The following is a 10,890-nucleotide window of genomic DNA, read 5'->3' on the forward strand; positions in this document are numbered from 1 at the left end:
TGGTGCTCATCCAGGTAGAACATGACAACCTTGGCCTTCCAGCAGTGTGCCTGAGCTCCTCCCTCAGGTCCTGCTCACATCCTTTCCCTCCGCAGAACCTGCCTGTCCTGCTCTGCATCACAGGGCCAGGCCAGGCCGCCCCCTCCTCCAGGAAGCTATACTCGGCCCAGATCTCCTTGGATGGTGCTGACTGACCGTGTGCAGGGAATAGAAGCCCAGCTCCCTTGCCTGGGGTTTCAACGACCCTGAGATGTAGCTTACACTCCAGAGACAAACTACCACCAGAGCCCTCTGCATTAGGACAGAAATGGCACCATTTACCTTCCTCCCCTCCTTTCTCCTGTGTCCCCCTGCTTTCCAGGCTCATTCTGGGAATACTTCCTGGATAAATCACTTGCACATGGTCCCATCCGCAGCTAAGAGCCTGCTTCTGGGGAACAGACCGAAAAAACCTCCACGCTCTTAGTCCTGCTGTTTCCTTTTCTCAGACCATCCCCTCAGCAGCTGCTTCCTTACAAACTAGACCGATGCTGATGCTGGCCAGGTCCCACACAACCTCTCCTCCTGAAGGGAACCTTCCCAGTGGGGATGGCCCAGTTCTGAGGTCCCCAGGTGCCTGATGGCTAGCCCAGGCTCCTGGGAGGTGGCCCCCTCTCCCTGCCTCCACCCCGCTGCGGCCACTGTCCCGCTGCATGTGGAATTGTGCTACCCCTAACCTCACAGCCTCCCTGGGCCTCTGTGGCTCCATCGGTTTGAAGGGGGCTCTGGCCTCTGGTCCTGTGTGAGCACTGCTGTTGTTCAGGTCCTGGAGCCCTGCTCTCCCCCCGCCCCCAACTCCTTGGCCAGAGCTGAGCTTGGCCATCAAGAAAGCTCATTTAAGAATGAACCGTCCTTCCCTGATCACAGAACCAAATACTCTGGCTGTTACAGCTCATTACGAAGTCCCAGCCATACCCTGAGAAGGATTAAGGAACTGGCTCTGGTAAAAAAAAAAAAAAAAAAAAAAAAAAAAAATCCCTAGCAGAAATAAGGCGCCCCCACCACAGGGAGCCCTAGAAATCGGACTACAGTAATCTTTGGTAATCTTCTCCTGTTCTGTTCCCACTAAAGCACATTCCTGGTGTCTGCACAGCAGCTGGCTTGGCCGACCTCTGGGTGACAGGCCACCTGGCGGGCAGAGCAGTGGCCCGGGTGCTGGGCTGTGGACCCACAGGCAGCCGGGGGAGCCCTGTTAAGCTCAGGTCATCCTGTGGAGGGAACCTGAGTCTGGACAACAAGAGGCCTGGGCAGGTCTTTTCTCTGCCTGGAGATCGCGGGTGACTCAGGCAGGTCACTGTCCCCTGCTCACACTCAGTTTTCCCATGGGAGTGGTGTCTGTCCTCGCAGGGGTCCACTCACAGACAACATGTTTACTGAGTGGCCTCCCCAGCCGGGCGCTGGGCCTCGCAAAGGCTTGGACCCCACCCTGTACTTGCCCTGGTGTAGCAGCTCCTGGTGCGTGGGGAAGATGCACAGGTAAGTGGTGAGGGTCAGAGGGAAAAGTGGGGTGTGTGTGGTGGGGGTGCTAACACAAAGCCAGAGGCTTGCAGCCAACATCCTGGGTCTTAGGGAGGGGGTCTGGGCAGAAGCAGAAGCTCCGAGAGATGCACGGAGGCCATGGATAAATCAATAGCTGGGGAAGTGACAGAAGGAGCCATTGGGGTTGGCCAGTGGGTTGGGTCAGGGCAGTCATGGGTGCTGTGGTCAAATGCTTTGGTGTCACTCTGTCCTGGGCTTGAGGCCCTGCTCAAACTTGGTGAACTTGGGTAAGTCCTTCTTTTCTCTGAGTCTCAGGGTTTTTTGGTTTCTGGTTTTTGGTTTTTGGTTTTTTGTTCTTTTTTTTAGGAATAGTAACAGCGACCACTGTCAGGACTGTGTGGCAGGGAAGATCCCATAGCGTGAAGCCTGACAGAACTGGGCTCAGTCCTGGGTGGAGGTGGCTCCCCCATGCCCAAGTCTCCCAAGCCAGGGTCCCCTGCTTTCCAGAAGAGCCGGCCAAGGGGCTGAGAAAGGGAAACGTGGCTTCCTGTGCCAGATGCAGGACTGCAGCAGAGCTGAAAGTCCAGAGGTGATCCAGGTCTGCTGGGACAACTGGGTGACCCCCCCTATCCTTCCGTCTTCCCCGGTGAGTCTCCCAAAGGTCTCCTGAAAGCCTGTGGGGCAAGTCCTGCTAAGCCTCCCTTCTTTCCTCAAACAGGCCCCAGCACTCTGCCTGCAGATCAAACACTCACCCTATCCCTGGGGACATGCCTCACTGGGAAATAAAATTCAAACACATTTCCCAAAGGCCTGGGCTGGCCAAGGGGGACCAAGTAAACCCTCTGTTACCCTCTGTGGCTAGTGTTCAGGCCTGATGTTTGTAGCATCCGTTTCCAGCAATCAGATGGGAGCCCAGGCAGGGGCCAGAATGAAAGCCACACTGAACCTAGCTTGGTGTGCATCATCACGGAAGTTCTTTTTCCTCTCTGAGCCTCAGGTTCCATATCTGTGTAATGGGTGAGTAAGAGATCTCTGAGCTTCTCTCATAAGTCATTAAAACTATTGTGCTCTGTGGCCAGAGAGGTTCCAGGACCATGCAGCTGAACAGAGGGAGACTTCTGGGTCATGTGCTGTCAGGACGCAAGAGAGTGGAGAGGAGCAAACATCTCTGGGTGTCTGGAACCCCAGCCCCTAGTTTCCTACATGTGCTCCACCAACATGCCCCCCTCCAATCACAAATCAGAGAAAGGCACTCCCATCAGGGAGGAGATAATCAGATGATCTAAATTCAAATCCAGTTCTGCCCCTTACCCTTGAGCAAGTCACTTCTCTGATCTATGCCTCAGTTTCCTCATCTGTAACATGGGGCGTCCTAAAATCTACCTCGCTGGCCTTTCCAGGGATTAAATGAACTTGTGTGTGTGAAGTGCCTTGCGTGGACCAAACATTCACTAAGTAAAAGTTCCCTTTCCTTGGGGCCTCTTCCCCTCCTCCCATGTCATCATGTGGCCTCATCCTCCATTGCCTATGTTAGCGGCTTCTGCTTCTCTTCCCTTTTGCCACATGCCCATGCTTTCCAGCCTCCAGGCCTTTGCTCGTGGCATTTGTTCTACCAAAAGTGCCTTTTTTCCCTCCCTCTCTCTCTTCCATCCCAAATCTTCTTGCCTTCCTTGTTCAGCTCAAATGCCATCTCCTCCAGGAAAGCTCTCCTCCTGTGCCAGCTGACTAGAACACAGATAGTGTGGGCACCAGAAGGGGCAACTCCCTGCCCACAGTGGCCTCTGCCTTCTCCTGGGTCGGAATAAAACATGCAGAGCGTTGTTCTCCCCCACCCCGCAGTACACAAAAGTGACCACTAGGTGGTGATACAAGGACAGTGTCCCAGCGGGGATGAGCAGTGAGGGAGGCCACCCAGGCGCTGGGTGCATCATCTATTCGTTTCCTCCACAAATATTTTCTGAGTACCTGGCATGAGCGAGATTGCAGGACAACAGCAGTAAACAAAGCAACCAGGTCCTTGCTCTCAAGAAGCTTATGTTCTAATGGCAGGAGGTAAGAGAAAAAACACAAAATAAGGAACTTTATAAAGCAAGAGAAACATGGGACAGAGGTGAAGGCTAAAGAGAACATGCTGGACCCCACTTGTGTTCAGGCCTCTGAGTGAGCTTTTCTTCACTGAATAGCAGGATCTGTAACCAGAGTGTCACTTAGGATCTCAGAGAGTGGCCAAGCTGGAAGCTGCCCCAGCCCCTTGCTAATCAAAGTGTGTTCCATGGAACAGCATCAGCATTATTTGGGCGCTTGTAGGAAATGCATATCCTCAGGTCTCTCCCAGGTCTACCGAATTAGACTCTGCATTTTAACGAGATCCCGAGGTAACTTGTGCACGTGTTAAAGTGAAAAGCTTTGCTCCAGTCCAGAGCTGTAGGGGTGACCCACAGCCATGGGCCAAATCTGGTCACCTACTCTCATACAAGAAGGGTCTTGTTAAAAAAAAAAAAAAATCCAAGGACACCTGGCTGGCTCAGAAGAGCGTGAAACTCTTGACCTCGGGTCCTGAGTTCAAGCCCCATGTGGATGTAGAGATTACTTAAATACATTTTTTGAAAATCTAAAGAGTAATACTTTATGATGCATGAAAATTACATGTAATTCAAATTTAAATATCCATACATAGTTATTTTGTCTGTGGCTGCGTTCAGGCTATCATGGCAGAGCTAAGTAGAGCTGCAGAGACCATAGGGCCCACAAAGCCTAAAAGATATACTCTTGGGCTCTTTGCAGAAAAAGTTTCCCAATCCCTGCTCCAGTGCAACCTCCTCAAATGAGAAATCGGGGCTCAGAGAGAGGCAGTATCTTGTCAAGGCCTCAGAGGAGCCCTGCTCGTATTTCCACATGCCACTCGAGGCCCCGTTTGCACAGCATCTGGTTTGGGAAATTGAATTGCCCGCACCTTTTCTATGTTTGGAGTGATGGCCTGTTGGAAAGTTTTTTGTCTAAGATTTATGATGTACTCAAGACCTCGCAATGAGATTTCCATTTCAAATGAAGCCGGTATGGAGTCTAGAATGAGATGTGGGTACCCATAGGAGAACTGGGTGCCTTTTACTAGGGTGTGCATGACTGGTATTAGGCCTTTTCCTGAGAAAATGGGAACCCTGGGATCCTGAAAGGAGGAGAGGCTTTCAGGGGTCTCAGGGCAGAGAACAGGAAGCAGGCTTTCCTGCCCCTAGCCCCTCCCCCCCCTCACCACCCCAGCCAAGTGAGGGATTCCTGTACCCTGTGGGGTGCTCTGAGGCTTTGAGCTGAATGGCAGCTGAGCACCTATATCGAGCGAGTGAGCGACCAAGTAGTTCCCTGCTATCTCCAACTGCTGTTGTTGCTGGTAGGTGTGCAGACCCTAAGAGGGGGCAGCAGAGAGCAGTGGTCAAGGCCTGGGCTGTGTCTGGGGATGCAGTCCCAGTGGCTCTCCCCTGCTCAGCCCCAGCCATGGTTGCCACCGTCCTCGGGCTTGAGGGTAATCACAATACTTAGATTTAAATATCAGCTCAACCTCTTAGTCGCTGTGATATCTTGGGCAGGTTTCTTAACCTTTCTGAGCCTCAGTTTCCTCATCTGCAAAGTGGGAGCGATAACAGCACCCACAACAGAGAGTTGCTATGGAGATTAAAGGAGGTAAAACACAGGTAAGGACAGCCACAGACACACTGTTGCCTCACAGTGAATGTTAGCTCTAATAACATGTTGGAATAATATTACCCATCATTTGTTGAATGAACAGGGGGGCAGCACATAATTCCTAATCAGAGATTTAACCAGCATTTATGAGCACCTGCACTGTGCTCGGTACTCATGGGCACTTTTCTTTTCTTTTTAATGTTTATTTATTTTTGAGAGAGAAACAGAGTGTGAGCAGGGGAGGGGCAGAGAGAGAGGGAGACACAGAACCCAAAGCAGGCTCCCGGCTCTGAGCTGTCAGCACGGAGCCCGATGTGGGGCTCAAACTCGCGAACCGTGAGATCCTGACTGAGCCAAAGTCAGATGCTTAACCAACTGAGCCACCCAGGTGCCCCTCGTGGGCACTTTTCTATAGGTTACCTCTTGCAGCCCTTTACCACGGCCCAGGAGGCAGCCACACTCCCTGCCTCCCAGCAGGCAGCTGCTCCCCAGCTCTTCCATCTTCAGGTGTCTCTGGGTGCATGCCCCGGCCGTCACTCTGTGCTTGAGTGGGGGAGGTGGAAGGGGCTAGGTGCAAGGCCAACCCTGGGGTGCCGCAGTGGGCCCCCCCCACCTGGCTGGACTCTAGCCAGGCCTGGGGGCAACAGAGGGGAAGAGAGTGAGGCAGGCCCCCAGGACAGTTGGTCAGGACTCAGGAGGGTTACCGGGTTGGCTCAGGTTCAAGGTTGAAGATTCCAGAAGGCAGGGTGGGGACAAGTCTTAGAGATGGGGTAGAAGCCAGATGGCCAGAAAAGATCCCAAAGGCCGAGCAGACCCATCAGCTAGGGTGACCTAATCCAGACCCCTGAGTCCCCTATACCTCCTGACCAAGGGCAGGAGGGGTCCAGGGCCCGGAGCAGGGGAGGGAGTTGTAGGGGACAAGTGCCATTGCTACGGGGGTGAAGCTGGAGAGGCAGCAGTGCCTGACATGGGCATGACTTGGGCCCATTTTCTTCCCCTAAGAGGTGAGGATCGAAGTCAATCCCATTCGGTCAACATTTCCTGCGTACTTCCCAGGCTCGGCCCTGGGCTTGGTGCATACCAACCACCGTGACATCCAATGATTGGTCCCCCACTCTGGTTTGGAAACCAAGGACCAGACAGAAGTGCTTTGCCTGGCACCGCCTGGCTAGTTTGTGGCCAAGGCGTATATTCCGAGCCAGCCCTGTTCTCAAAAAGCCTCAGAAATGAAACAGGGCACGAGCACCTAACTCTCTGCTTGTAAAGGGGCCCTGAGATGGCGTCCCCACTGTGTTATGCTACTCCTGCTTACAGTACACTGAAACAAATAACCGCACAACAGAGCCCCTTTACCGCCTTACGTGGACTGGTCACAGAAGACTAGCTAGAGAGCTGAACAGGACGGTTTAGAAATAGACTCCAATAGGCGCACATCCAGTATGTGATAGTGGGGGAAAGACGGATCGCTTCGTTAAGAGTGTTGAACAACCTCAGGGGCGCCTGGGTGGCCCAGTCAGTTAAACATCCGACTTCGGCTCAGGTCGTGAGGTCGTGGGTTTGAGCATCTGGCTCTGTGCTGACCGCTCAGAGCCCGGAGCCTGTTTCGGATTCTGTGTCTCCCTCTCTCTCTGCCCCTCCCCCACTCACGCCCTGTCTCTCTCTCTCAAAAATAAAAACATTAAAAAAAATTAAAAGCGTTGAACAACGTGTCCAGTGTGCACGTTCAGCCCAGCAGCCTAGCTGAGGGCCCAGCCGACAGCCACCATTGATGAGCCGACATATGAGTGACTCCAGCCCAACCACCATCTGACTCCATGAAAGAGCCTGAAATAAGAAACTCTAGCTGAGCCCAGCCAACGTCCAGAACCGTAAGAGATGGTAATACGGCGATTGCTGTTGCTTTAAGCCATAATTCATGACGCAGCAATAGATACCCAATATGCCACGTGTGACCAAATGTAGAAGCCATAGGAATAAAGAATTTGCGCATTAAAAATAATCAATAAAATCAGGGGCACCTGGGTGGCTCAGTCGGTTCAGTGTCCAGCTCTTGATCTCTGCTCAAGTCACGATCTCACGTTTTGTAAGATCAAGCCCCGCATCGGGCTCTGTGCCGACAGTGCAAAGCCCGCTTGGGATTCTTTCTTTCTCCCTCTCTTTCTGCCTCTCCCCTGCTTTTTCTCTCAGTCTCTCTCTCTCTCTCAAAATAAATAAATAAACTTAATAATAATAATAATAACAATTAACAAAATCAAAAGACTAACACAAACTGGGACAAAGACCGTATTTGCAACTCATATTACAGACAGAGGGCTAATTTCCTTATTGGACAATACAGTGCCTGTAAATCACTCAGGGAAAGATGCCCAGCTTATCTGCATAGGCAAAGGATACAAATAGTTTATAGAAAAGGAAATGGCTTCAAATGTGTGGGAAAGTATCATTTTAAAAAATAACACCCTGGAGAGATAGGTGCTTTTGTACATTGCTGGTAGGAGGATATATTGAACAACTGTGAAAAGCATTTTATTAGAATCTGTCAAAAGTTATAGTGCATCTATTTTCTGACCCAGCAGTTTTGCTTCTAGGGATTTATCCTACAGCTGTATTTATACATGCACAAGATGACATCTGCCAAAGGTTGTGCCTTGTGGCATTGTGACAGCGAAAGGTGGGAAACAACCCAACTGTCCTTTAATAGGGGATTCTTCATTGTTTATGGTTCACTCCCGCAGTGCAGTACTCTGCATCAATAAAAAGAATGAGGCTTGACGTGTGCTCATGTGGAATGATCACCAAGCTCCACTGTTTGGTAAAAAACCAAGTGATGCAAAGTGTTTGCACGTGCGACCATTTCTGTGAAAGCATACGCGTGTTCTCGTAGACATTAAACACCTCTGGAAAGATGTGACTGCTTCTGGGGAGAGGAGAGACAGCTCCGCCTTATACCTTTGTGTGCCTTTGGGAATTTGCATCTTGTGCATTTGTGATCTATTCCAAAATTAAAGAAAACATTCATTTAAAAATAGTGCTTGAGTAACTGGTTAACCATCTGAGAACATTCAGGTGAGCCCCTCCTCAAACCATATGCAAATGTTCCAACACGTTCCAAAGGGATTCAAGAGTTTTTTTAATGTTTATTTATTTTTGAGAGAGAGAGTGCAAGCAGCAGAGGGGCCAGGAGAGAGGGAGACACAGAATCCAAAGCAGGCTCTGAGCTGTCAACACAGAGCCTGGACACAAGGGCTCGAACCCACAAACCGGGAGATCATGACCTGAGCCGAAGTCAGACGCTTAACCGACTGAGCCACCCGGGTTCCCCCAAATGGATTCAAGATTTAAATGTAAAAGTGAAATCATAAAAGCCCTACAAAAACTCCTTTTCTTACTATCATTTTGAACTTCGGTGTGCTCTCAATCTCAGTCTCCCTGACAGAACTGTGGCCCTGCCTCTCTGTTGCCCAGGTGTCCCCTAGGCTACATCCCATGCTGGTGACTCTAAAACTATGGCTCCAGCCCCCACCTCTCCCTGACCTTCAGACTCCACCTCCCTCCTGGGCTCTCCCAAGGGAGCTCTCCTGAATATAGCTACCTCTCTCTCCCCTCCCCAATCCTTACACCTCCTCCTGGATATCCATCAAAGTGACAGCCATCTCCAAGAGTCCCCCTAAGCCAATACCTTAGATGTAGCTCCCCACTCGCCCCCTTTACCTTCTGTTAGAGACTGAATGTTTGTGTCCCTCCACCCCATTTATATTTTGAAATCCTCATGCTCAATGTGATGGTATTAGGAGGTGAGGCCTTTGGGAGGATTAGGCCATGAGAGTGGAGCCCTCATGAATGGGATCAGTGCCCTTTTTTTAAAAAAAATTTTTTTTTTTTTTTAACGTTTATTCATCTTTGAGAGACAGAGACAGAGCATGAGCAGAGAAGGGGCAGAGAGAGGGAGACACAGAATCCGAAGCAGGCTCCAGGCTCTGAGCTGTCAGCCCAGAGCCCGACGTGGGGCTTGAACCCACAGACCGCGAGATCGTGACCTGAGCTGAAGTCGGACGCCCAACCGACTGAGCCACCCAGGCGCCCTGAGATCAGTGCCCTTTTAAGAAAGACCCCAGACAGCTCCATTGCCTCTCCCACCGAGTGAGGACGCGGCAAGAAGATGGCCATCTATGAATTAAGAAGCCCTCACCAGACAGTAAACCTGCCTGTGCCTTGACCTTGAGCTTCCAGCCTCTAGAACTGTATGAAATAAATGCCATTTAGGCCACCCAGTATATGGCATTTTGTTACAGCAGACCTAACAGATTAAGACACCCTCGCTACTCCCATCAGGCTGGCACAGTGGTTAACAGCCTGGGTCTGGAGTTGGGATGCTGGGTCTTGAATCCAAGCCCAGCCTCCTAGTAGCTGTATGACATTAAGCCAATGATGTCACCGTTCTTGCCCTCGGCTTCCTCATCTGTGAAGTGGGAGAGTAATGGTATGCCGCACAGGGTGTTGCAACGTTTAAATTAGTGATCTACCACGTCCAGTGACCGGAACTTAATAAGAACCCCACCGATATTAGCTACTTGTTACACAATTAGTTTTCCCCAGTGAAACCCTCTCCCGCTCAGATCCTTCCTCTCTCTGCCACTTCACTGGTTCCCCCCTCAGGGACCTTCAGCGGCTCTGTGTTCTGGCTCACACCCACCACCCACTAACACTGACTGAGTGTCAGCTGGGTGCTCTCCCTCGGGGGAGGGGGCCCGTTCAGGTGTCATGCCCCCTCCTTCCCCAGGTGCGCAGGCAGTGTCCCCGCCCATCCTGGTGTGGAGGAGGAGCTGGGCTCAGGTGCCATCATTGATTAACAGGCTGTGCTGTCACCCAGAGGGCCTGGTCTGCGGACAGAAAAACACCTTGTTGTGTCAATGTTTGAAGTGTTTTAGAAATTGTCCTTGGGGTGGCCTAGCAGTGCAGATAATGGTCTCTGGGGTAAGACATTCATTAATGTGTTACTTAGGGAGATGGTCAGGGATCCAGATGACGCAGGGGGCCAACTCTGGCCTTTCCGGTGATTTGCTGTGTGACCCCAAGCTGGACACGTGACCTCTCTGTGCCTGTCTCTGTTTCCTATCTGGGCCCTGAGGGGGCAGAAATGGATTCAGGTAAAACTGGGGGGGAAGAGACTGCCAGGCGGGGCTTTTGTCCTCTGGGTGCTCCTAGGCCCGGCGCCCCCCTCCACTTGTCCTAAGTCTGGCTTCTGCAGCTACAGTTCTGACCAACTAACTACCAGCCTCAGGGCACCAGGGTGTGGGTTTCCCTGGACGTGTTACTATTTGTCAGGCACCCGCCACATGTGTTACATGCTGTGGTAACATTGGCACACGTGGTTCATCTCTTCCACGAGCCATGAGGTAGCATGACTATTAACCCCATCTCACAGACGAGGAAGCTGAAGCACACAGAGGTTTAATGACTTGTGGCTAGTGGGTGGCAGAGCTGGGATTTAAGCCCAGGCTTCAGAGCCTGAGCTCCTCACCTCTCCCCTCCACAGCCTCAGTATGCGATGGACACCTAACACGGCCCAGGCGCCATGCAAACGGTGCTTGTTTAATGGTCACAGTAACCCTCAAAGGTAAGTGCTTGTTACCCCATTTTGTAGCTGAAGAAACTGAGGCTTAGAAAGATGATGTGAGCTGACCAAGAGGACTC

Source organism: Panthera leo, chromosome D4 (assembly GCF_018350215.1).
Source record: "Panthera leo isolate Ple1 chromosome D4, P.leo_Ple1_pat1.1, whole genome shotgun sequence".
NCBI classification, from domain to species: domain Eukaryota; kingdom Metazoa; phylum Chordata; class Mammalia; order Carnivora; family Felidae; genus Panthera; species Panthera leo.